Source organism: Rhinolophus sinicus, chromosome X (genome assembly GCF_036562045.2).
Source record: "Rhinolophus sinicus isolate RSC01 chromosome X, ASM3656204v1, whole genome shotgun sequence".
In the NCBI taxonomy this organism is placed as follows: Eukaryota; Metazoa; Chordata; class Mammalia; order Chiroptera; family Rhinolophidae; genus Rhinolophus; species Rhinolophus sinicus.
In genome coordinates, this window is record NC_133768.1 from 14,296,607 (window position 1) to 14,321,514 (window position 24,908).

Here is a 24,908-nt window from a genome sequence, read left to right on the forward strand (position 1 = left end):
AAACTAAGTAACTATGTGTCAGGAGAGACATTCACAGATGCCGAGAAACTAGGGGCAGTAAAATTACACAGAAAGACAAGAATGATTAATATTATTTGTGTTCATTCTAGAATTTTGGAAAATACATTAATGTGGCAAAGTGTGTGTGGGTGGGGGGGGAGCACCTATATATTTTTTTACCACCAAAGGCAACACTCACTGTTAATATCTAAGTGTAAATCTTTCCCATCTTTTTTCTATGCATGTTTTTAAAAACACATTCGCTCACCTACTATGTAAGCAATGTTTACAGCATTCCTTTTCCACTTAACATTAGCAGTGAGAGTGTCTCCCTTTACTTACTGACTTGTCACCAGCCTCATCATCACCATCATCATCATCCCTAGTGTCTGCTGAATGTGCTATTCAGGAGTTGATTCTCAAGCCGCCCCCCACTATGACACATTTCGGTTATTTAGGGTGAGGACATTGTTCAGGAAATCTTTTTTAGGTTTGTCTTTTATGTACAGGAGTAGAATGGATACCGGTGGTAGATTCACACAGTGGAAGACTACACTGCAATGCTAAAGTGGACATACCATATGAATCCATTTTAAATTCACAAAAACAGGCCCAAGTAATCTATGCTGCTAGACATCAGTGTCCTGGTTACACTTGGGGTGGGGAGTGGCAGGGAGGAAGCCAAGGGAGGGTGCCTGGGGGGCTGGTAATGTCCTGTGGCTTGATCTGAATGCTGCTTACTGGGGTGTGTTTAGTGGTGAAAATTCACTGAGCTGTACACTTACCTGTACTGCTCTGTATATTATACTTAAGTAAATGTATGTATGCTATACTTCAAAAAACAATCTTTTAAAAAAACCGAACTCATTACATCGTTCCTCAGATTGTTCTTCTCCTTTCTCTATTTCTTATCCTACTGAATGGCTCCACTGTCCACCTACCACCCCATTCAGAAACCTGGGACTCCTAGTTGCCTCTTTTTCCTAACCGCCCACATCCAGTGTTTACCAAGGGCCTTCTTTTCCTTCCGCCCCCACTGTCACTTCCTGTGTTAGGCCCCACCCTCTCGCCACTAGATTCTTTCCCTGCTAAAGAGAGACCTTGCCTCACCCATCCTTCAGGCTGCCAAGGGAATGGAATGCAAACCTGATTGTATCACTTTCCTGCCAAAATCTTTGGTGGGTCTCCACTGCCAGGGTTTGAGTTCCACCTCTGATATTCTTAGTTGTATGACTGCATCCTTCCATTTCCTCATCCCTAAAATAGGCATAATAACAATGTGCCTTTCATGGCGTCACTGTGACCTATCTCCTGCCTACCTCTCTAAATTTATCATTTGCACTGTACTACTTGCAATTCATCAAGTGTGCCAGGCTGTTTCTTGCCTCCTGCCTTTGTCGGTATGATTTCTTGGCCTCAAGTGCTTCTGCAACCAACTTTTCTGCCTGCTTCTCCCCTTCCCGATGAAGAAGACTTTTTCTGTCCTTCTTGTAGAACTTACCACCTGCTCTGTCCTTTGTGTCCCACCTCTTTCTTGTCTACAGTTTTATCGAAGCACCTGTACAATTATAAAAATTGATAGAAAAGATAGCTGATAATGACTGGTCCCAAAACATTCATTCATTCTTTAATATTCATTGAGCATCTACTATATTCCAAGCCCAGCTTTAGGTGCTGAGGATATAAGTGAACAAAACAGGGAAAAACACCTGCCCTCATAGAACTTATAGTCTAATGTGGGGGAGTGGGAGCATAATGAAAGAACGAATGAATGAAGTGTAAAAACCCTCAGGTGGGTGACTGCTTGGCATGTCATCCAGGGGAGAGATGATGGTGGCTGGCCCAGGATGGTGGCAGTGGAGGTAATGAGAAGTGGCTGCACAGTGGGATTTATAGATGATGTAATACAGAATTGTACACCTGAAATCTATGTAATTTTACTAACAATTGTCACCCCAATAAATAAATAAATAAATAAATAAATAAATAAATAAATAAATAAATAGAGAAGTGGCTGGATTCTGACCGTCTTTGGAAGGTGGTACCAACAGGATTTGCTGACATATGATGTGGGTGTGAAAGAACGAGAGGCCTGAGGCCTGAGTGACTGGGAGAATAGAGCTACCATTTACTGGGGGAGCAGAAGGTTCCAGGAGGAGCAGGGATTTGTGGGCAATGAGGTAGAGATGTTTGGTTTGAGAGGCCAATGGAACACCCAAAAGTTGAGGTTGAATGGGCAGCTGGCTGGAAACTTCTGGAACTCGAGAAAGTCCAGCTAGGCTCCTCACAGTTAATGTGTACATGAACCCATAGCCTCAGCCCCGCAGCTGTTCCCCATCTACTGTGAAGTAGATGAACAATTGGCATCTACTTGATTTGGGAATTGTTAATCCAGAAGGCACTCAGTTCTAGATCCATCTTCAAGAAAATCTGGGGACAGCCGAAATGCTGAAAGGCCCTGTAAGTAGGGCAAACATCAACTGTGTTAAGACCCTCTTTTGGGAGGACCAAGGATGAGGTAAGTCGGTCATTGACAACATGTCCTTAATAACCAATCAATTTGGCCCAGAGGCAGTATCTGTTACTGAAGAGGGTCGATGTAGCAGCAGCAACTGAGCAAACCCAGAGTTCAAATGAGGCTAAGGACCCATCTAATTGCTTTTTGCATTACCTGGGTCCAGGGCTGGACCCTGGAGGGGCTCTGCATTCTGCAGAAACAAAGCAGAAGGCACAAAGGAAAGGGCGGGAGGTCCCGCCACCGCCACCGTCTATCTGTGGAGAGAAAGAAACCTAAGAGGAGGTCTGGTTTCAGAGCCAATTCCTGTGCTCATTCAGACACTGGGCAGATTTCTGGCATTTTTCACCTCCCAGGCTCTCCTCCCAGAAAGCGTTTGTCTGCAGGCAGCCTGGGGTTCTGAGGCATCCGATCCTTATGGAAATGAGCAGGGAGAGGAGGAATAACAAGCATTTTACAGGAAAAGCTGTCAGCAAGGGAGCAGCAAAATGATTTAATCACCCAAAAAGCTGGCGAAGAAAAGCAAAAGTATGTTTGACTACATTTCATAATACCAGAAAATAACACTGTTGGAATGAGCAAAAGAAAACAGGTCAGCCTTTAAAGGAAAAAGAGTAAAAGGTTTAGATTATGTGGTTGTGGATTTTTCTCCCTATTGGGATTGTTTTCTCCATTTCTCCACAGGTTAACTGGAGTGTCTGAGGTGTCTGCCACTCACCAATCTTAGAGTCATGCAATATGGGCTCATTCTGCCCTTTTGCGCAAAGGGCCACTCCATGGGGAAACCCTTATTACCACAGCAAGGAAATCCAGGCATGCCTATTTCTCGAAATGTACCTTGCAAGCCCAAGAGGAAAAGCGCGCATTAGATGCACACAGGGAAGACTATTTTAGTCTCTTTGATTGGATGTCACTAAACACAGAGCTTTCCTTCCCATTAAAACAGAGGAGGCCGAGGAGAAAAGCATAAAATTATGAATGATTAAAAAGTGTCTGTAACCAGCTTCCAATCTACTTGAGAAACAAGAATAAGACACAAGAGAAAAACAGCAGGCTGTAATAATGTCCCTCTCCTTGAAGACGAAAGAAGGAAATTGCTTCTGGTGTGAAAGTGTTACTATTTTAAGCGACAGGCATATTCATGGATAAATCTGTTATCTGTACCTGCTTCAACACAGATGAACCCCAAAAACATATGCTACATGACAGATGAAAGACCATATGTTACATGATTCCATTTAAGTGAAATGTCTCGACTAGGCAAATTGATAGAGACAGAAAGGAGCTCAGTGGTTGTCAGGGACTGGGATTCGGGGACAATATGGAGTGAGTGCTTAATGTCTGTGGGATTCTTTGGGGGATGATGGAAATATCCTAAAATTAGATTGTGTGCTCCACAAATCTGTTAATATACTAAAAACCATTGAATTGAACACTTTAAATGGGTGAATTTAATGGTATGTAAATTACATTTCAAGAAAGCTGCTTTGAAAAAAATCTGTTATCCCTGATGGTTGACACACCTGAAAAGAGGACACACTCACCTGTAAGATGAAGCTTGGTGATTTTTAAAAATATATATAATAACCATGATTTAATATGATGGATGTTTTTAAAATCATCATTGGCATTGAATCCAAAATGTACAATGTAAGATAAATAGAAGCCGGCTTCAGTTAGAAGACATAAGCAGTGCTTTACTCTGGTGATTTGTGCATTCCCAAATGAACCTTCATCCAATACATAAGTGCAGTCAATCCATTTACCTTATTTCACTGTAATAAGGAGCCACTGCCACGGTGGAATAGAAATAGCCGAGTAAATTAGACAAAGAACCTTTGTTCTTCAGGTTCCCAGTTGTGCAATAGAATACATCTTTCCCACGTGCATTGTGCAGTATTTCTCTATCTCGATTGTAAGCTGATTCAGTGCAACAATCGTATCCGATATTTTTTCTCTGTGTCCTGGAGCATCCCTTTAGCTCAGGTAGAACACTGGCCATTTTTGGCTGGCTGCTTTCCTTCCACACCATATGAGGGTGGAGGGCCTGGGTAAAGTAAGAGAATTTCAGCTTCTCAAGCCTACCCGCTGGACCACATTCCGCTTCACCTGGACAGATGGGATTCTCTGTGTGGAAATTTCTGGAGCTCCCCAGCCATACACAAGGATTGGTAAGCAATAGAACAGGAAAGAGTGCTATGCTCTGTGCGCCCTGACAGCGTGCCTTTTGTTGCAGATATTCCCCGAATGAGCAGGTCTAATTTAAAAATAGGCTGGTAAACATTTATAGGACTTCTTCGCATTTGGGGGTCACAGGGCAGGGTTGTTAGACTCAACACTGAGAAAGCACCAAGGAAGCGCCCAGCATGTCAAATTCTTACACAGTGTTTGGCCCATAGCAGGTACTCAGGGGTGGGTTCTTGACTGAACAGGCAAATGAATGAATGGATGAATGAATCTCAATGCCAATCACAAACAGAAATCTGAGAGTGGGCCCTGTGGATATCTGAGAACCAGGGGTATTGGGATCTAAGCCTTGAAAGGCTGTTTAGATTTTCTTGCTGAGGAAAGGGCAAGGAGTAAGGGGAAAACAACGAAACCCCAAAAGCATCTTAAAGTATTAAGAGTTACTGGATAAGTTGCTGACTCTTAATTGCAAGGGGGGAAAAAACAGGCAATTAGTCTAAATGATCTCTACTTAGAAATGTATTTGAGTTTGCAAAATGACCTTAGGATTATTTCTTTACAAGTCTTTCTAAATGCTGAGAAATATGACTAACAAAAGTCAGGAGACTGGAGAATCATGAAAGTGAGTGCTCTACCAATAAAATATGAGAGGGTAGAGAGGAGAATGATATAAACCAGGAATTCTGACTCTACTTGTGAGAATTTTGTCATGTCTGTCTACCAGGTCATTTGCAGAGTGGCGAGGCCTCCTGCTCCTTGCTCTCCTTATTTATTTCTTGTAACACATGTAAATACCCAGTGGCCACAAAGAAGACATTCAACCAATTTCTAACATCCAGAATAAACCTAAAAACAAATTCTGAGGTGATGGGTCCTTGAGAGATGAGAGAGGCATGAAAGAGTATTATTCCAAAGATTGAGAATTTAAAAGTTGAATTGGATGACATTTTAGAGATCTGCCTTTAATTTCTCCTTATTTAAGCACATTACTCCTGCTGGGGCCATATTTAGCAATTTAAAAAATCATTGAGTGTATTGAATCTTTGGAGATTTCTGACTCTCAGTTGGATTATTCTTTCTATTAGAGTCCAGTGGTATTCAACATGTCATGTTAATCCATATTTGAACTAGGGTGACCTCATGTCCCAATTTGCCTGGGACCGTCTTGGTTTACACCTGTTGTCCCAGCAGAATTATTATTAGCATTCTCTTCTACCCTCAATAGTGTCCTAGTTTGGAAGATTAGATTCTACGATCACTCTAACTCCTAAACATTTTCAAGAACACACCATATTTTCTCACTAATTGTTGCAATTTATAATTATTTTATACAATTTATGAAAACGTTCCTTCTCTCTGATGCATTTTAAGCATCGTTAGAACCTCAGAAGTCTCCTCACAAAATCAGAAAGCCAGTGGTGAGACAGAGAGGAGCACATCCACACAAAGACAGCTGTTGCTCATTAATAGCTCATATTAATGAATTAACATGTCTTGCTCATTAATAATATTTTAATTATTCAGGTTGCATTTCTATTAATCAGCCATATTATTAATTCAATTGTATTACTAAATATCTAATGAATGCCAATGGTTGGCCAGCACATACCTTCATAGCCAAAGAGGAGGAAAAACAAGAAGCCGCATATTTTGCGTGGCATTCTCCCCGTGTCCTTGGCTGCAGCCCTACCTTATCCAAGTGGAGAGCTTCCCCAAGAGCAGGAGCTTAACTTGAGCACTGGCCTCATTAAGCACCTTATTCCGTTTACTTCTTAGGGCTTTGGCTGAGCCCCACCAAGTTAACCCACACAGTGACTTCCTCAACAAGGAAGTCTCAGAAAAGAATCTAATGTCAACTGAAGTCGGTTTAGCAAAGGAAGATATTGGTTGTATTCTATCTTTAAATGTAAGGGAAGCAGTGGAGGGAAATAGACACTAGAATCGGAAGACCCAGGTCTTAAGCCTTTCTCTGCCATCATCTTCTAGTGGGTGACCTTGAGCCGTTTCCTGCCAAATAAGCACTAACATTCTTGAGTTCTATGAAAATGACATGGATTCCCTTTTTATAAAGCAACTTGGCACCCTGTTCATGCCTTTTCACTCAGGAATACTAAATTTTGGAGGGAGGAACAGTTACACACAAAGATGTAGATTGCTGTGGCATTTTCAACAAAAAAATGGAAATAATCTACATGACCAAGGTTAGGGGATTCAGTGCAGCAGGTAGGGTTAAGAGCAGATTCCCAAGCCAGATGGGTGCAAATCCTAGCTCAACCACGTGTTATGTGACCCTGAGCAAGTCACTTCAAGTCTCTGTGTTTCAACTTTCTGATCTGTAAAATGGTGATAATAATGCCTATTTCATAGAGTTTGTTTGAGACTTAAATGGGATTATATGTACATATAATTTTCTATTATGTATAAATTATACATATATTTTTAAAACTGTCTATTTTACGTAAGTTTTATATATATATGAAGTTCTGGAGAGCTCTTTCACAACATTGTGAATATACTTCACATTACTGAACTGTACACTTAAAAATGGTTAAGATGGTAAAAAAGAAAGTTAATGAAGTCATTGTAATAACAGGAACAATCATGTGTCATACTCTTGAGTTAGAAAGGGTGAAAATTTACACACTGTATGAGCAAAACTATGTGGAAAAATGCAGACAAAAAGACTGAGTTTCCCCTTCCCTTTTCAGTTCTTGGCCACCACTATCCCACCTTAGCCACCAGGGTCCCAGACACCTTTCCTTTATTCCTTGTCAAAGATGAAAAAGGCCAATATGAAAAAAATAATAACACACCTCCAAAACGAAAGTGTTATGAACTGGTAAAGAAGACCAGACAAGAACTAGAGAAATGTTATTTAATCAGCATTTATTGGGTGTCTACAAGCCTGACATTTATTCTGTACTGTGTATGGATTCTTTTATTTCCAGTTGTCCAATTTTATTTATTTTTTAACTAATTAATTAATTTATTTATTTTTCAATTACAGTTGACATTCAATATTATTTTACATTACTTTCAGGTGTACACCAGCATAGTGATTAGATATTTATATAACTTATGAAGTGATCCCCTGATACATCTAGTAGCCACCTGGCACCATACATAATTATTACAACATTATTGACTATATTGCCTATGCTGTACTTTACATCCCCATGACTGTTTTGTAGCTACCAATTCTGCTTCTTCCTCCCTTCACCTTTTTCACCCAGCCCTCCAAACCCCCCTCCCACCTGGCAACCGTTGGTCTGTTCTCTAGGAGTCTGTTTCTGTTTCTTTGTTCTTTATATTGTTCTTTCATTAAACAGACGGTGGTCTATTCAACGAACTCTACTGCTGTATTAAAAGAAAAGGGCTGTTTTTTTTCCTTGCTCTGTATTTTAAAGTTTAATGAAAAATTAAACCTTTAGGGCTGGCCTGGTGGCTCTGGCAGTTAGAGCTCCCTGTGCCTCACTCCAAAGGCTGCCGGTTCGATTCCCACATGGGCCAGTGGGGTCTCAACCACAAGGTTGCCAGTTCGATTCCTTGAGTCCGCATGTGATGGTGGGCTTTCCGCCCTGCAACTAAGATTGAACACGGCACCTTGAGCTGAGCTGCCATGAGCTCCCGGATGGCTCAGTTGGTTGGATGCAAGGTTGCCAGTTCTACTCCTCGACTCCAGCAAGGGATGGTGGGCTGTGCCCCCTGCAACTAGCAACGGGCAACTGGACCTGGAGCTGAGCTGCGCCCTCCACAACTAAGACTGAAAGGACAACAACTTAACTTGGAAAAACCTGGAAGTACATACACACTGTTCCCCAATAAAGTCCTGTTCCCCTTCCCCAATAAAATCTTTAAAAAAAAATTAAACCTTTAATGTTGATGATGATGTCTTTATTAACTGAACTGCAGTCAAAGAACTGCAGTATTGCCATATTTTAGTTGGAGGCTTTAGGGGCCGGCCTGTCCGGGATGGCAGGAAACGAGCCGCTCCAGGTGGTCTTGCTTCCTCCCCCAGCGCCTGATTTTCCGAGGCCGTCCCGGAGTAGCGGGGGAGGGACGGGGGTAGGGCCCGGGTGGGTCAGGGATGCCTTCAGACTAGGACACCGCTAGGGCCCCCCCACCTCTGTTGTTTTTCAGTTGGGGCAATGGCGGCCGGGATGGGAGGAGAGGGTATCAGTCATTACGCTTGTGCGACAAAAGCATTCCAAAAAATAAAGAAATAAAATAAAAATTTTTAAAAATGGGACAAAGAGAAGCACTTCGTCTTCGCTTTCCATCATTTTACCCGGACAACTCATCAGGTATTAAAAGCGAAAAAACAGCTATTCAGCCTTGGTTCCACTGGGGCTCGAACCCAGGACCTTCTGCGTGTAAAGCAGACGTGATAACCACTACACTATGGAACCTCCACACAAAGCCTCGGTATCGTTCATTTAATCATAGTCTCATGTCAGAAACAGCGCCCCCACTGACACCCCGCCTTTCTGTCGTAGCTCCACCCCGCCGTAGCCCAGTCTGGCTCGTGAGATCCGGTGTTCGCAGCTGGGTCTGGGCTCCGGCTCCGGCGTTTGGGCCGCTCGCCGTCGTTGCGCGCCAGATTTGTCCCACCTGTGACCAGAATGAAGCCGGAACCCAGGCTGTCCCCTGGCCGAAAGCGCCGCCCCGCTAATCACCGGTCCCCAGACTTTCCCTCAGCCAGGGCGTTAGTGAGGACGGGCCGGCAGGCGGAAGCGGACCGTGCCCCCGGCACGGCTCCTTCTGGCAGTTTCCCTCGGTTGGTGAGGGACCCGCACTTTCCCCATTTTCCCCACGGGCACACTGAGCCGCTTCCGGCGGCTTTGGAGACCTTGAGTCCGGAGCAGGGCGGACTGGAGCACCATTTGGAACCAAAGATTTAGGCAGAGCGGGGTCTGGGGTGGTTTGGGTGGATGGGTCGTGTGTCATTTTTATGTCGGCATTTATTTTTGCCAGGGTTGGAAGAGGCTACTGGTCAGTCGGCCTCTTGCCCAAGAATTGGCTCTTACTGCTCTCCTGACCTTTTCCACAGCCTTCTCCCCCTCCCAAAGCCCGAAATGGGTTAAACATTGCAGGACTTTTCTTTGCTCTTACTTGGCTGGGGTGGGGTTGGGGGCAGGGCGACGTGTAATCAAGACGTCCCTTTATGGTTGGGGGTGGGGGTGGGATGGGGCGTGAAGCAGGATTTGAGGGACCCAGTGTAAAATGAAAATGCCAGCCCTTTGTTTGTAAGTTATTAAGAATTCCAAAACGGTAACCCCAGAGCATTAAAGCCGGTGTGGACCCTTGAGACTGCGTTTCCAAGATTGTGGTCCCGATAAAGTGCTGGGACCTTCCATTACAAAGGGTGCCTGTGGGGTCTCAGTTTTCATTGTCAGTACCGTTCCGCTCCCCACCCCGCCGCGGTACCTCTGGATGGATCCTCCTCAACATCCTAAGATTGCTCAGCATCCTCAAGCTTGAAAACCCACTGAAAATCATTTGGGAGCATCTTAAAGTGCTATGTTGACCTGGCTGAAGGCTGTGGCTATCCTTTTCCCTGGCATCTTCCTCTGAAGTTAACAGAATAATGGAGAAATAATACTGATTGTATGAAAGCAACCCCTTTAGCCAACTCCTGTCTGCCTAGAAGTCCCCTAGAAGAAATAGGTGTGTGGAAGGTGCACTAATCTGGGGGGTCTGATTTGGATTCTAGTCCTCTCTTGGCTGCTCACTAGCTGTGTAATTCTTGAACTAGTCAGTTCTCCTCCCAAGCCTCAGTGTCCTGCTCTGTGAAATGCATGGGTGGATTATGGGTGGATTAGACACCCCCATTTTCCCCTTGGTCTAAATGTTATCCCAACTTTACAGGTGAGAAAGGGAGGCAGTTATCTGCCATGTAAGTTTTTGCGCAGAAATAGTGGCTGGCTCATGCTTGTGTTCTCCAGTACCAGGTTTCCTAGGTCTTAGTTAGCTCCCTGTAGTATTTGTTATGGGCCCTCTTCCAGAATGCCTTTTTTTTTTTTAAGATTTTTTTTTTTTTTTTTAATTAGGGAAGGGGAACAGGACTTTATTGGAGAACAGTGTACTTCCAGGATTTTTTTTCCCAAGTTGTTGCCAAGTTGTTGTGCTTTCAATCGTAGTTGTGGAGGGCACAGGTCAGCTCCAGGTCCAGTTGCCGTTGTTAGTTGCAGGGGGCACAGCCCACCATTCCTTGGAAGGAGTTGAGGAGTCGAACCGGCAACCTTGTGGTTGAGAGGACGCGCTCCAACCAACTGAGCCATCCGGGAGCTCAGTGGCAGCTCAGCTCAAGGTGCTGAGTTCAATCTTAGTTTCAAGGGGAGGAGCCCATCCCTTGCAGGAGTCGAGGAATCGAACAGGCAATTGAACTGGAAGCCTTTGGCGTTAGGAGCACGGAGCTCCAACAGCCTGAGCCACCAGGCTGGCCCCCGAATGCCTTTTTGTTGATACATTTTGAGAACCTCTTGTGCACTTGGTGCTTAGATCGTGACCCATGAGATGACCACGAGTGCACAGCCACCAGCAGAGGATGACTTCATGAAAGCTCCATGCTTCCTGCTAGTCTGTGGTTCTGTAATGACGCCCAGGATGCTCAGAAATAAGGATATCCCACTTGTTTTCAAAGCCCTGTCAGTTCATAACAAGGCTGCCAAGAATTGAGCCTAAAATTACACTCACCAGTTGTGTTTTGGTTTATGTCTCTAGGGAATGCTTTGCTTTCCCTCCAGCTTTCTGTCTGCCCTTGCTATAGGGGTGGGTTCACCAAGTGCAAGCTTTGGCCAAGTTCACACACATACACTCCATGTAGAAAAGAAGCTAGTGCCCCTCTCGTGCATGCAACACAGGTTTCTGCCTTTCGTGAAAAACTCTTGCTCCTTTTCTCCATTCAGACAAGGAGGGAGACTTTGATTCCACTCCCCACTGCTGTCAAGGTATAGTCACAATCTCTATAATTAGTAAAATGCAATGTGGTTTACAAAGCACATACATTCCTATGAGGTAGCCATAGTAAATATTACTGTCTCCATTTTTCAGCTACAGAAGTTGAAGCCGAAGATATTGAATGCCTTGCCTGAGACAATTCTGCTGGTGAGTGGCAGGGCGGGGTTTATACTCAGTCTTCTGATACCTACGTGATTTCAGGAGGCCCATGTCTGCAAAGGCTACATGTTTTTCCCTAAGAGTGTCATTGTTCTCTTGTAGTATTTTGTATGCGTGCCAGTGAGGAAATGGATACTTTTCAACTTTTGTAATTTTTAAATGACATCCTCAAAAGCAGGAACCAAGACCTTGCAGAAACAACAATTGATGATTTTCACCTTGAAACCACCAGTCATGGATAATGCTTCAGAGGACCACAGTTTTGCCCAGCACTTCAGTCTGTTCAGTCAGATTTGTGAGGCCAGGTATGTCCTTAAGCATCTCAACAACTATAAGACAAATACACAAACAAACTAGTAAAAGACAAATCACTTCAAGCTTTTTGAGTCCTCTGATTTCTTCGATGTTTAGTGTGGCTTCCTCAGTGTTTGGCTTCACTGATGGAGGGTAAGTCAACCAAAGAGACTGTAGCCCCAAACACTGAGCTGATTTAAGAAGCTCAGTTGACTTGATTTCATTCAGAAACAATTGTGCTTTTATTAGTATTCAAGTATTTAAGAAGAAAAGTGAGCCAGTATCTTAGTATGACAGAGCTCACCTTATTTTCCCCCTTTTGCAGCTCATCATGTTCAAAACATTTGGAATGGATATTTGTGGCTTTTTTGCTCACCTACCTTTTCATAGTTGTACACATCCCTCTGTCTTAGCCAGCTGAAGTTCTGCCATTTTTATCACTCGTTTGCTCTTCTGTTGCTTGTGCTTGTTGGCAAAACCTCAGTCTGTTAAATCCAACTCTCTTCCTTTTCCCACCCTGAGTATGGCCCCAGGAAGAACACGCATTCTGACCAAATGGTTTCACATTAAATTCTTGACTACTTACCTCAAACGAGCCCTTGATGCATCCCAGAATCGTGTCCTCTTCCCCTGCCCATTCATTGTCCACCTCCCCTATAGGACTGTTTCATAATTTCTCTCCCTAAACTTCCTATATCTCCTTCCCTAACCTCACTTACAGCTGATGAACTTGCTTCCTTGTTTCAGTGAAAAAATGGAAGCAATCAGAAGAGAACTTCTGCAAGTACCCCCGACATCTGCTCACCTACCTACATCTGTGCCCTCATAGATCTAGACCTGGGCTCTTCCTCTAGGTCAGAGCTTCTTGACCACAGCCCTGTTGACATTTGGGACTGGGTATCTCTTTGTTGTAGGGAGCTTTCCTGTATATTATGGAAATTTTCACAGCATCCCTGGCCTCTGCTCACTAGATGCCCATAGCACCTCTCCCGCAGTTGTAACAACCCAAAATATCCCTGGGAAGACAAAATCTTGAGGGCTATTCGGCAATATCTACAGACACTTGGTTGCCATCACTGGGGGAGGGGTTGGTGTGCTACCAGCATGTAGTGGGTAGAGACCAGGGGTGTGGTGAGACATCCTACAATGCACAGGACAGCGCCTACATGCCTTCAAAATGTCTAGACACACAGTATTGGGTAGCATGGGAGTTTTAAAAAGAAGTATGTAATATGACCCCATCTCAAGGAGTTTGAAGAACATTAATTAATCCAAAGGATTGATTTGTTCCAAGATATTAATGGTTGATAATGGCTTGAAGTGATTTTCCTAATTTAGGATGTTATTGAATTTTAATTACACCTTTTCTCCTCTCTCTTAAAGAAGAAACAAAAGAGGAGAAGGCAGAAAGGGGAGACAGGGTGATAATGCAGAAACCTACTAGGAAAGATGTCTGTGTGGCATTCCTCTCAATACCAGCTATCTATAGTCTCCCAAATCACCCACAACAGATTTAATGAGCTTAGATTTGATATAGCCACTCGAGAGAAACAGATCAGCTCAGAACACTTTGTTACCCCATCCCTTACTTATATGTCTTTAGATGCCTCTAGTTTTTCTTTTTCAATTACAGTTGACATTCAGTATTATATTAGTTTCAGGTGTACAGCATAATGGTTAGACATTTCTATAATTTATGCAGTGATCTCCCTGATAAGTCTAGTACCCACCTGACACCATACATAGCTATTACAATATTATTGACTATATTCCCTATGCTGTACTTTACCTCCCCATGACTATTTTGTAACTACCAATTTGTATTTCTTAGTCCCTTTCACCTTTTTCACTCAAGCCCTGCCAACCTCTCTCCCATCTGGCAACCATTAGTTTGTTCTCTGTATCTATGAGTCTGTTTCTGTTTTGTTTGTTCATTTTGTTCTTTAGATTCCACATATAAATGAAATCATATGGTATTTGTCTTTCTCTGTCTTATTTTACTTAGCATAATACCTTCTAGGTCCATCCATGTCGCAAATGGTAAGATTTCATTCTATTTTTTTAATGGTTGAGTAATATTACATCAAGTATTTATATTGATGTACTGGACAACTTCTTTATCCAGTTGTTTATTGATGGACACTTAGGTTGCTTCCATGGCTATTGTAAATAAGAAAAGGGAACCCTTGTGCACCGTTGGTGGGATTGCAAATTGGTGCAGCCACTATGGAAAACTGTATGGAGGTTCCTCAAAAAAATTAAAAGTAGAACTACCTTATGACCCAGCAATTCCACTTCTGGGTATTTATCCGAAGAAATCCAAAACACTAATTTGAAAAGATACATGCTTCCCTTTGTTCATTGCAGCATTATTTATAATAGCTGAGAAGCCTCTAGTTTTTAAAGTCACTCCTCTGGGACTATGTAACTGAACACAATAATTTGGCTACTCCCCACTCCTATAGAACCCCACTTAAAAGGAAATGTCTAATAGCAGTATCGATCTAGCCAGTTCTTATTGGTAACAGAAATGAAATTGGCTACTCCCCCCATTTCCCCAACACTTAATGTCTTCTTTAGATTTACAAGTGGATTCAACTGTTCCCCATAGTCTGATGAGAAGATTTCAAGAGTGGGGCAGGTAGTAAACAAAAATCATATTATATACTTTTATTAGTGATTTTAAGTATTTGTGATTTGGGGGATACAATTAGTGTATAGTCTGAAGGCTATATATAATAATAAAACCAAAACTAATTAGTAGGTTTAACTCAGAGGCTGTCTGCGGGCTAGCAGCTTTCTTCTGCTAAATCCTGTTAAAATGCAGTGGGTTCTATTTTGTGCAGAATGAGCAGGCTGCCATGACAACTGTCTGTGAATATTATTTCAGTATTAGTCATAGGTTTTCATTGTCTGCCTCTAGGTCCGACGTTTATTCTAAAACCCAGATGCACGTCTATTCTTAAAGGAGTTTTCCTGAGCGTGTTTATAAAAAACAAAAAACACTTTCAACTGGCTGTTTTTTTCTGTTTTGAAGAGACATTTGAATGACTTTACACAACTGTAAATTATAGATTTTATTGCTGTTATTTTCTTTGGAAAGATGATTTGGGTATACATTTATATTGTACTTGACTATAGATTTGATTAAATTGACACACTAGACCAGAATTTGGAAAATTCCCCTTTAGGTATGTAAGCCTTACATTACATTGTTCTTTTTTTCATCTAACAGTATCAGAAGGAATCTTGTGGTTGCAAGTAACAGAGGATTCAGCCCAAACTGAGTTAGCAAAACCAGTCTCAAATGAATCTGACTTGAAAATTCCAAAGGTAAAATTTCATCCAGAGATTTACAATGGAGGACTCCAGCTGTTTCCCTGCCTTTCTCTTGTTCTGCCCTTCTCTGTGTATCAGTTGTACTCCCAGACTGGTTCTCCTCATGGTGCCAGCCTTGCTCAGAGCATCCCCCTTGGGGAGAAGAGCAAGTCTGTGTCCCAGCGCTCTCTCCAGGAGCCCTGAGATTCACACAAACTGCCAGTCTTTAGCTATGTGCCCACTTGAACACCTTCTTTTGCCAGGAGAAGAGGACGTGCTAACTGCTTTAGGCCTGAGTTAGGTGCCCATTCCTGCACAGTCACTGTTGCTTGGGAAGTGGGCTCATGCTCATTGGCTTAAGCCAATCAGGGCTCACGTTGGGGAGGGGGTGTGAATCCTGTGCAAACCACAGGGCTGAGAATAGGGAGAGGGTCGATTTCACAAAGGAAAATTGGAGTACTGTTGCAAGGAAGTGAGGGGAATACTTGCTAGCCACTTGGTTAGGGACCAGAACGCTGGGCAAATAATAATAGTAATAGCTAACATTTATTGAATACTAAGTATGAGCCAGGCACTCAAACTGCGTTACAAGTGTATTGTTAGAGAATGTGTTCGGCTGCGTGTAATAAGGTACATGAAATAGCAGAGACGTAACACGGAGCGTTGGTTTTTATCTCCCAACAGATAATGTGAAGTCAGGAAGAAGCAGCTTCATATTGTCACTTAAGTCTCAGGTTCCTCCTTCCGTCTTTCTGCATTGTCATTCCCAGTGTGAGGGTCTCTTCCTAACGCACTCAAGAGGGCTGCTCCTCCTCCGGGCATTGTGTTCTGGTTCCAGGCAGACTGGGGAAGGACAAAGAGGAAAGGGCCCGTGACAACTGAGTCTGTCATTTTTATCAGGAAAATAGCTTTTCTGGAAGCCTCGGCCAGTGGATTTCTGCTTATGTCTCTCTCATTGGCCAGAACCGTGCTCCATGACCACCCCTAACTGCAAGAGAACCTAGCAAATGAAGTTTTTCTGGCTGAGCCCATTGTCACCTACAACAAAATTGAGGTTTTATTGGTAAGGAAGAAAGGGAAAATGGATGTTGGTTAGGCAACTATCAGTGGCTGTCACAATATGTACAGGTAACCCCCTTATAACACGGTTGTTAGGTTCCTAAAAATGCTGTGTTATGTGAATCTGTGTTATACGAAACAAAGAACTAGTACAAAAAAGGGGGTTAGCTTCCAGAAATTTAAAAAACATACTATTATATTTTTATAATTAAGATAAATATCTGTATTAAAGCAATTTTCACCAAAAGTATAACATTAATATGTATTAAATAATGTTTTCTTCGTCATCACTACTAAGCACCATTAACCGAGGGCGTTTTCTTTTTGACAAGATATCTTCATCCTCTGAACTTAATATACCACGAACAAAATGGATTTAAAATTCTGCAGTCAAATCTGATACAACATCCACGCTCAAATGCAAAATTTGAAATATCTTTTGCTCTTGAAAGCTTTTGTTACGTTCCGTGTTGTTCGGGGATTTCCCTAATTTCAAATGAGATATTTTTTGCTCTTAAAAGCTCTTATTACGCTCTGTGTTGTTCAGGGATTTTTCTAATTCTCAAACCGTGTTAGAGTGAAGCAGTGTTCCAGGGTGCCGTGTTGTATGAGGGTTTTCCCTAATTCTCGAACCGTGTTATAGAAGTGCCGTGTTATACGGGGTACCTATATTAACTCATTTACTCCTTATATCAACCCAGTGTGGTAGGTACTAGTACCATTCTGGTTTTCTAAGGAACAGGCACAGAGAGGTTATGTGATTTTCCCAAGATCACGCACAGCTGCTAAGTGATGGAGCTACACTATAACCCCAAGTAATCTGACTCTAGAACCACATTCTACTATGCTCCCAGGTACATCCTGACCCACAGGCCAGACCACATTTCTTTTATTATTCTTTTTTCTTTTTTCAGTTTAATAGACTTTATTCCTTTAGTTGAACAACCTCTACACACAAAATAGATGGTTGATGATTTTCAAGTGGAAAGGAATTTAGGTCTCAAGAGGTTTTATGAGTCCGCTACATGTTTTCTGGAAATCATTTAACTGAGCCTTTTAAGACCCTAGAAGAAAATAGAAAAATTGGTTCAAGGAAACCAGCAATTAGATTTTGGAATCAAACTACCTACTCTTTAAGTCAGCAAACCCAGAATTGGAAATTGGGGCAATTCCTCTTCTGTATTTCCTATGCATTCTAATTTACTCTGGGAAACAGAAGCCTAGTCTATGCTTTAACATTAAGGTGGGTATAACTGACGGCCTGGAAATTTTGTGGAAGGTAAGGATTTTGAGGGTAGTTCTGAGTAGGGATGAAAAAAATAACTAGACAATGCATAAGGTTAGATTGGAAACCATGAACTTGTATTGACATCAACTACATAACTTTTCTCTGTAGCCTTATGGAATTAATGTATAACGTAGGTTGACCCAAGATAACTTTTAAGACTGATTGCACTAAGCCAGAGAAGTACTTTTAAATAAAGCCAACCAGTTTTTCCCTAAGGAGGTTAGAGTGTTCATAATAGTCACAAATGCATATTACGACCTTAGGGCTAATAATTCTCATTTACTTTATGTTCAGTTTTCTTCATTTTCAATACAGACCCGTGTAACTACCATTACTACTTTGCACGAAGTTCAATATTCTACAGAGCCCATGGAGACATGGGATTGAATCAGGAGCCTCCACCTCTTGTGAAGTTCACTAGTATTGTGGAGACCAAGCCAACTTTATTGAGGTTAACCAGGATTTGTTTCACTTGTAAGAGAACCCCCTTGCAACATGATTGTTCAATTTTTCCAATAATGGTGGCATTCTTTTAAACTTTTCTTCCAGAACCAGCAGTTATATAAACAGAACATTGGGTTAAATCTAAAAATGTGAGCCCCATAGTCAACTTTCATTTTTCTGCATGATCCTGAGAATGCATTAGGATACCCTTCACAATTTCCAAGCAAAATTCAGTTTACAATGTTTGTCCTTGCCAAACTCCAAAAAACAAAAACAAAAAAAAACCACCAAAAAAAAAACCACACAGTCCTTCGAGAGTAAACCAGCAGAGCACTGGTTTCATCAGATGCACCAACAAATCTGCGTGACTAGTTCTGCACTCCTTTCCCAGCATTTATTTTACACCTGTTACACCACACAGCATTTTAAACACTGACATATCAACTCCCTAATAAGATAAAGCAAAGACAAAAGTATTTATCTTGTAAGAAACAAGATATACCATCATTTCATCTTCAAACATTACTGCACTTTAACTTTCATAATTTGACAATGCATTCATGAAACAGTCTGCAGACAACTAGCTTTAACAGATAAATTAAAGAACACTTTTAAGCAAACATGACTGTCCTAAGTTGTTTATTAGGTAAGAATTTTACAAACATTACTCATATTAGAGGTAACAGTGGAGTTGGAGAATATTGCAGCTTCTCCAAGCCGCCGGTGAGAATCACCAATAGTGTGATGGTACTTGTGGCCCTTTCCAAGGCCACGGCTCTTGCAGCCTGCAGATGTCAGCCATCGCATCTCCCTGTGCTTGTGGACTGGTTTGGTGATCCACTGTGTGTCAGGATTCAATTTGGTAGTTTTTTGGACTGGATCAATGAGGATAACCTCAAAGAATTTGTATGTGGAATCTTCATCAACCCAGTAAGAATTCAGGACTCTCAGGGCCCCATAGTGGCGTTCAGCTCACTCCTTGGCAACATACTGAAGGCTTTGAGCAAACTTTAACTGGTTAACACCGTGATGGACAGGCTTGCCAAAAGTCACACCCTTAGGAACTGGGTGTTTGAGGCCCCCATGGCACACGTAAATCTGATATGACATAACCTTGCTTGGTCTTGTATCCCAGCCTGTGTGCTTTATCAGTCCAGGTGGGGGGAGTGTGTGCTGTGGAGCACAGAGAGCTGGCAGTACTGCCAGCAGCACACCCTAAGAAGAAACCGCATTACATCGGACTGCTTCTTCCTCCATAGCTCCTGGATATACTTGTTAGCGCCCATCTTGGTTTACCGATGGCTGCAGCCAGACAGAAAGGAAAGAGCCTTTTTCTCAAGACCACATTTCTCTAGAATGTGTATCCATCTGGAAAATGTAGGCCTCTCCTTGAAACAGTAGTTAGTATTTGTTTAGCGCTTTATAGTTTATGAAGAATTTTCCACTTAGATTATTCTATTTATATATTATTATCCCCATTTCTTAAATGAAAAAACTGTGGCTCAGAGAAGGTATGTGAGTTGCCCAAGGTCCCTAGGTTGTAAGTGGCACAGCTGATATTTCCTTGAAATTTCAAGAACTTACTCTTGGTCCCCTTTCCTAATCCTACTCTTCTGTGCACAGAAGACTTCATTTTTAATTTTTTTAAAATGGCAATACTATGTTCTAGGCCCTATGTTCTATTAGCTTCACAATCTTCTCAGGAAAAACAATCCAGAGAAATCTTGGATTTCTCATTAACTTGTTTTCATAGTATCTTTTTCACATAGCCACATCAGCAGGAACATGGCAGATCAGCAGGAATTGTGTTCCGTAATAAGAAACAGAGACCTAAAAAGGGAGGTTATTTTTATCTCACATACTATCAAATCCAGAGCTTCATTCATAATATGAAAGTGTTCATTACACACAGCTCTCATCTATCTGTTTAAGTAAAAGAGTCATTAAACAGGTAGAGATTTCTTGGCCTTAGTTACATCAGGTTAATTTATATTATGTTTCCTTGAAAATGCTTTATAAATAGGATTTTTCAGTAAGTAAGAATGACAGTCCACCTCACTGGGGTAAATTAGTGAAGTTTCACTCTATTACTGATACCTCAGTTTGCTTATAATTGTTATTTCTCTCATTCTTTCCAAATATTTGAAATCTTAAGCTTATGGCATTGTTCTATTAGTATATCACAGCATTCTTTTGTTCTGGTGATACTACTAAATTAACCAAAAACATCACAAGAAAATTATAGAATATTTTTTTATTTTAAAAGTCATGAAAGAGGAGTGGCCGGTTAGCTCAGTTGGTTAGAGCGTAGTGCTAATAACACCAAGGTTGCTGGTTCAATTCCTGCATGGGCCACTGTGAGCTGTGCCCTCCTTAAAAAAAATAAATAAATCTATCTATCTATCTATCTATCTATCTATCTATCTATCTATCTATCTATCTATCTATCTATCTATCTATCCATGAGTGCCACGCCAGACCTACTGAATCAGAACCTCTAGGGACTGGACCCAAGAATCTGCCTTTTTACAAGACCCCCATGTGATTTATAAACACATTAAAGTTTGAGAATGACTGTTTTAGAGTTTTATATAAATGAGACTCACAGATTGTGCCCTTTTTGGAATATTGGTGAAAATACTTCAGCTTTAGTAAACTAAGACCTACGAAGTGTGATCAAACAATATGGTGAATGTTTAAATAAAAAGAAATGTACTAGGGCCGGCCCGGTGGCTCAGGCGGTTAGAGCTCCGTGCTCCTAACTCCGAAGGCTGCCGGTTCGATTCCCACATGGGCCAGTGGGCTCTCAACCACAAGGTTGCCAGTTCAATTCCTCGAGTCCCGCAAGGGATGGTGGGCAGCGCCCCCTGCAACTAAAATTGAACACGGCACCTTGAGCTGAGCTGCCACTGAGCTCCCGGATGGCTCAGTTGGTTGGAGCCTGTCCTCTCAACCACAAGGTTGCCGGTTCGACTCCCGCAAGGGATGGTGGGCTGTGCCCCCTGCAACTAGCAATGGCAACTGGACCTGGAGCAGAGCTGCGCCCTCCACAACTAAGACTGAAAGGACAACAATTTGACCATTGTTCCCCAATAAAATCCTGTTCCCCTTCCCCAATAAAATCTTAAAAAAAAAAAAAAAATGTACTACAGTAAAAGACACATTGTCATTAATCTCCCTCAAAATACTCCCCCTCTCTTTCAACACACTTATCCCATCATTCCTTGCCACTTTCTGAAGCAGTTCTGGAAGTCCTCTTTCGTGAGTATCTTTAGTTTTGTTGTGGCTGCCTCGATGTCCTGAATCATTTTGACTTTGGGGAAGAGCCAGAAGTCACACGGTGCCAGATCTGGTGAATAAGGTGGATGAGGACACACCATACTGATTTGACAGAAATTGCCATATACCAGAAGCGATGTGTGACATGGAGCGTTGTCATGATGGAGGATGATTGACAGCACACTTTAAAACACACCTTCTCTCAACCGTAGCTCACACCCGACTGACTACACCAAACAAGTTGATACTTGTCACACACTGTTACTAAGGTTCGATGCGCCGCTTCCCGTATTGAAGATCCCTGCCTTTCCGTTGGATGGCACTTGGCAGCAGCATTCACCGTATGTTTTGATCACAACAGAAAGGCTCCGTGTCACACATCACTTCTGGTATGGCAATTTCTGTCAAAAACATTACGGTGTGTCCTCATCCACCTTATTCACCAGATCTGGTATGCTGTGACTTCTGGCTCTTCTCAAAATCAAGATGACCATGAAGGCTAAACGTTTTGAGTCGATTCAGGACATCGAGGCAGCCATGACAGCGCAACTAAAGATACGGAAGAGGACTTCCAGAACTGCTTCAGAAAGTGGCAAGGAATGATGAGATAAGTGTGTTTGAAGTGACGAGGAATATTTTGAGGGAGATTAATGACAATGTGTTTTTTACTGTAATAAATGTTTAAAATTTAAACATTCACCGTATTTTTTGATCACACTTCGTATGTATTAAGCCCTAGATTCTCCTTTGAAAGTGCTCAGATCATGGACTCCACCTATCTACTCTAGGTCACTTAGCCTCAATGGAAGTTTATGCTTGACCCCATCCCTCTGTCAACACCTTCACCTGATTAATGTGTTCTTTCAGATGTCAGTTCAAAGGTTACTTCCTCAGAGAAGCCTTTTTGCTTGACCTCCTGACTCACTCTCATGATACATGTACTTTGCAATTTTACGTTTATTTTTATGATGATTTGATTATTGCTTACTTTCCCCACTAGGCTATAAACTTCATGAGGGAAGGGACCTTGTCAGTTTTGTTAACTGGTGTATCAGGGTCTAGAACAAAGCCTGGCACACAATAGACACTCAACAAATACTTGTTGAATGAATATATGAATGAAACCAGGACAAGAATAAGTGCTTTTAAAAAAAACTCTCTAAAAACTCTTCCAAAGGCCTTGCTTTAGTCATCTGAGGCAGTAGTAGGAAGGGTTTTAAAAAGAAAGCCATGGATCTTTCCTAGACCTTATTTTAGCTAATAATTTTAACATCCCTCCAAGAAACCAACTGTTCTTTGTTTTCTATGTTAATGGATACAAAACTTGTTGGCAGGGAGGCAGCGGGGAGAAAAAGAAAGCTTGAAGAACCTGGACCCTGCCTTTCTAATAAGCAGGAAGTGGTTCTCACATGCAGTTTCTGTTGCTCACATTCAGTTGGCAGGTGCTGTCATAGCTGCATATGACATCGTGGGGTTGCCAGGGCAACCTATTATTAAACAATCATTGTAGACTCTACCTCTGGAAGATACCAGCAGAGGCTGAGGAATCCTCTTCAAGTAAGACCTGTCAGCATGAGGATGAATGTGTCCTGAGCCTGAAGTTTGGCAGAAAGATTCAGAAACCAGCAAAGTGAAGATCTAGGAGTCTATTTTCCTTGAGCCTTTGTGAATCTGGCAAAACTTGGCAGGGTAAGCACTCTTAAAAGAAGACAAATTGAATGAAATCTGGGTAGGCATGGAACTGTATGTTTGAATGTTAACCTTCTTCCTCTGTTTAGTTGTTTGGCCAACTCTTGTGGACTTTATATTTTGTGTATGAAGTTAATCATACTGTAATATATATTATGCTGGAGCTATCTTTATCGGATGGAATTGGGTCACCTTGATGTAATGGAAAGAGTACTGGCCCCCAAATCATAAGGCTGTGATGTGGGGGAGTCACTTGACCTCTCTGGGTCTAGTTACCTCTCCTGTAAAATGAAGGGTCTTTCTGAACAAGTCCAAAGGACCAGAGTATCTTGCCACATAATAGGCTCACCTGTTTCTGAGGTCTGGGCCAAGAACCTCATGGTGGTCTTGCCTAGATCAGTGTTGCCCAATTCCCAGTGTTTTGATGTGAGAGGGAGTTGCATGAATGTACAATCTTGTTTTACTTTTGTCTTGGAATAGCATATTACAGCTCCTGCAGAAGGAATTACCATTGTTCTACCATCGGCTCATGCTGGATGTCAAACTGAGATACACGCAAAACGTAAGCACATACAAGCTTAAGGAACAGATTGTGACAATATTTAAAAATATCACAACTTTCAAATTAAGAAGCAGTTCTGATAAGTGGATTTGGAATTCATGTAAAATACCCATAACTCTGAAAATCTAAATTGTATATTGCCAAGGTAAATTACTTCTATGCAGTAATTATAGATGAAGAAGGTATATTAGATTATGTGATAATACCTATCTTTCTTGGTTTACAGACGCCCCTCTGTCCTGGGCCTCTTCCTTTCCAGATTTCTCCTTTTTAGTCTCTTTGTTCGTGCTTTCCTCCTCCTCGTTCCCTTTAAATGTCTCTATTCCCCAGGGCTCTGCTTTTGCCCTGTTACCTCCTTACTCTACAAGCTCTCCCTGGCTGTTTTATCTTCTCTAATCACTTCAGCTGTTATCAGTACACTATGACCTCTTTAATCAGAATCTGCAGACTTGATTTATTTCCTGGGCTTTAAGCTCAGGCTTCTACAGCCTATGCGACATTTCAGCTCGTCATTTTTCTGCACCATAAACACACTTTTCCCCGCTTGGTGTCCTAACCCTGTACCTAATTAATACTCTTCTGCAATTAATGGCATCATCTACCAGACTGTAAATTGCAAGAGGGCAGGGACCATGTCCACTATTATACCCCTAGAACCCAGTAAGGGGTGGTAGACACCCAGTAAGTAGTGTTAAATAAGTGATGAATCCGTCTATTATTCCAAACTAGAAACCTTGGAATCATTCTTGGTGCCGCCATCTGTCTTGCTCCCCATATCCAGCTGGGACCTGTGGGGTTTATTACCTAAAAGGTTTTCACATTCGGCCCCTTCTCTCCATCCCCACTGTCAGGGCTTTAATTCTGCCCTTATATCTATCTCCTGGATTGTGGCAGGAACTTTGTCATTGGTCTTCCTATGGCTGGCTTTTTCCCAGTTCACCATCTGACCCTCAGCGTGATCTTCCTAAAGCTTGAATCGAATCAGATTGCTCTCGGGCTCCCCTTCACCCAAACGGAGTTTGCAATCTGACAGCCTCATGCTGAATCCATGGAGTCCATACAGTGTTTTGAGAAAATGAGACTTACTGTATATCATTGATTCTAAGATGCACATTTTTTCACATTTTAGCAACTCTGAAATTGGAATGTCTTAA

General features: G+C 42.0%; 1 protein-coding gene, 1 long non-coding RNA gene, 1 other non-coding gene and 1 pseudogene across 3 annotated transcripts in view; 2 read left to right on the top strand and 2 right to left on the bottom strand.

The window, feature by feature from the left end:
- Window positions 1-9,038: 9,038 nt before the first annotated feature.
- TRNAV-UAC (transfer RNA valine (anticodon UAC)) lies at window positions 9,039-9,111 on the bottom strand. Its single transcript has one exon. It is a non-coding gene; the product is annotated as a tRNA-Val (tRNA).
- Window positions 9,112-9,916: 805 nt separating this feature from the next.
- LOC141569689 (uncharacterized) lies at window positions 9,917-15,448 on the top strand. Its single transcript, XR_012493442.1, has 5 exons — window positions 9,917-10,369; window positions 11,611-11,652; window positions 11,756-11,809; window positions 11,924-12,126; window positions 15,351-15,448. It is a non-coding gene; the product is annotated as an uncharacterized LOC141569689 (long non-coding RNA).
- Window positions 15,449-18,897: 3,449 nt separating this feature from the next.
- Window positions 18,898-19,510, bottom strand: LOC109460215 (large ribosomal subunit protein eL15; annotated as a pseudogene).
- A 3,435-nt stretch (window positions 19,511-22,945) lies between these two features.
- Window positions 22,946-24,908, top strand: part of PPEF1 (protein phosphatase with EF-hand domain 1) — a 106,837-nt gene continuing 104,874 nt past the window's right edge. The window contains exons 1-2 of the mRNA XM_019755387.2: window positions 22,946-23,192; window positions 23,673-23,754. The gene's annotated coding sequence lies outside the window, so the exon portion shown is untranslated. The remainder of the gene's footprint in view (window positions 23,193-23,672; window positions 23,755-24,908) is intronic.